This window comes from Theropithecus gelada, chromosome 11, assembly GCF_003255815.1.
Source record: "Theropithecus gelada isolate Dixy chromosome 11, Tgel_1.0, whole genome shotgun sequence".
NCBI classification, from domain to species: Eukaryota; Metazoa; Chordata; class Mammalia; order Primates; family Cercopithecidae; genus Theropithecus; species Theropithecus gelada.
The window spans coordinates 49,531,676-49,534,365 of NC_037679.1; the positions used below are offsets into that span (position 1 = coordinate 49,531,676).

Sequence of the window (2,690 nt, forward strand, 5' to 3'; positions counted from 1 at the left end):
TTTGCCTTTATGTCTGTTTTGAACTTCACAAATACTGTCATGTTTATCTTTTCTTTTGTTTAATATTTTGTTTGTGACAGCTTTTTTAAAATTATTTTTTCACTTTCATGGTGATATTGTATCATTTGAAATATACCATAGTCACATTGTTCCATTTCATCTTGATGTTTTTGGGAAAGTTTCCAGTTGGAGCTATTATAAATAATTCTGACACATTCTTGTGTGTGCCTTTTGTTGCACATCAATACTCATTTCTGTAGATTGTAAATAAATAGTGATAGTGGTTGTACAGAATTGTTTCATATCCATGGTTACACTTTGCATTATCAGATTTTTTTTTTTCAATTTGAGAGCAGGTACTGTTTATTAACTGACCAGCTTAGAAAAATAATCATAGTAGCCACCTTAGTTCATTCTTCTAATAAGCCTGTTGATCTGGTCCTCCCTGTTGCCAGCATCTCCACGTTCGACAAAATTGGTGGTCTTTTTCTTCATTCCACCTCGTGGAGAAGATAACTTGAAGGGCCATAGGAAGTTATTTGCCTCTTTGAAGCATTTTCCAACAGTATAGATCTTATGAATCAGATCCTCCATGCAGATGATGCCATATTTACCAAGAGATTGATCAATCAAAGCGTTATCTGTCAAAGCAATTCGCTTCTTATTGATTTTGCCATAACCAAGCTTGTAGATTAGTTCATTTACTGACTTCAGATTGGGGTACCCCCATGCAATATATGGCTCTACAATCCTCAGCACGTTAATCGAAGCCTTGTTGAGCTTCACAAAGCTTCCATTGAAGATCTGACGAAGGCGAAGAAGCTGCAATACCTTTCGGATCTTTGGGCTCATGCCACGGATACCTCTGATGCTGATGACAAATGCCAATTTGGGTTCAGCAGGTACATAGAAGTTGCCAGCTTTTCTTGCCATCCTTGCCATTTGAATTTCAGTTCTGTACATCTGCCTATATTCCTTGTGATAGTGCTTCGCTTTTTCATAGATAAGCTTCCTCCTTGCCTTTCTAAGCATCTTTTGGGCAAACTTCTTTCTCAGGCACTTGATCTTCAGCTCTGCGAAATTCCTTCGCTTTTTCTTAAGGGTTTCTGGCACAGCAGAACCTTCTTCTTCTTCTCTTCTACACCCTCTATGGTTCCAGCCGGAGAAAGAGGCATTGTCAGACTTTTAATTTAACCAATCTGGAGTATGAGTGTTGGAGTATTGAATTGTGGATCTAATTTGCATTGTTCTGATAACTAAAAAGATTGGGCCCATATTTGTAAATTTGTTTACCATTGGGCGTCATCTTTTCTAGGTTGCTTGTTCAGGTCTCTTGCCCATTTTTCCCTCTTAGTTTGTTTGCACTGTTCTAATTGATTATGCAAAAATAAGCGAAGTCTGGATATAAAATTTCTGCTAGTCATATATATATTATATATATATTATAAGTCACTCTAGTACTTGCCTTTTTCACTCTCTTACTGATATCTTTGATAACCAAATTTCTTCTTTTTAATATAGTTTAAAACTATTATAGTTAATACATTTAATATTTTTAAGTTTACTAAAATACCAGTAAAATTTTTCTTTAGGGTTAATTGCTTATTCTACTTAAAAATATTTGACACAAATTTACAATCCACTGCTAATTTTTGTGTATATAATATGAAAATTGTTTTTTCCTTATCGAGAGTGAAATCATCCAACACTATTTATTTAAAAACAGCTTTTTTTTTGCTCAAGAGAAATGAAAACTTATGTTCACAGAAAAACATGCATGTGCTTACCAAACTGGAAATAACCCAGTTGTCCTTCAATTGATAGTGGTTAAAAGAAGGCTATGGTACATTCATATAAAACTGCTATCAATAAAAGACAGTGAATTATTGATAGATAGAACGACATGGATGAATCTCAAATGTATTTTGTTGAGAAAGATGCCAGGTACAAAAGGTGATATACTGTATGTCTCTACCAATTTTCTGGTATGTGTATATTGCCACTTATACCCAAAAGCCAAAATTTTACAGATAGAGAAGAGGTCTGTGGTTACCAGGGAAAGTGCAGGACAAGGGAGTGACTACAATGGTGTAGCATTCAGGACTATTTTGGGGCAGTAAAACTGTTTTGTATCATGGTGGTGTATATACAACTCTATGCATTTGTCAAATGTACAAAAAGTGAAATTTGCAATTTGTAAATGTTTTAAAATCTAAACATGTAAGATACCTTAAAAAAAAAAGAAGAAGAAGAAGACTTATTTTCTCCACTGCTCCATGGTGCCATCATAGCCATAAATTAGTCTGTGAGTACGTGAGGTACCTCAGCGTTGTGCTACATCACTGATTCAACTTTTCACTTGATAACATCATCTCATTTCTTCATAACTAATGTGGACAGGTTACACTGGCAATTGAGAGTTAGATAACATTTATAAGCTTAGAAACAAAGTGAATGATTTTTACCTTTCCACCAACTCAAAGTTGCCTCTTTTCCACAGTGAGATAGATTTGGAGATGTGACTCCCAGGTTGCTCCAGTTGCTTGAGAGTACTGTCAGCAGTTTTCAGCTAACACCCTCTTCAGAGTTGGCCTCAGCTGCAGAGAGCTACCCTCACCAAAGCCATGGTTTTCTAGCTCACTTCTAATGACTGATTGAGGCAGGAGAATAAAGGACCAACTACGTCGGCC

General features: G+C 35.8%; 1 pseudogene across 1 annotated transcript; it reads right to left on the reverse strand.

Moving 5' to 3' along the window:
• Positions 1-331: 331 nt before the first annotated feature.
• LOC112634920 lies at positions 332-1,167 on the reverse strand (annotated as a pseudogene). The gene has a single exon (XR_003121849.1). The product of XR_003121849.1 is annotated as a 60S ribosomal protein L7 pseudogene (transcript).
• Positions 1,168-2,690: the final 1,523 nt, after the last annotated feature.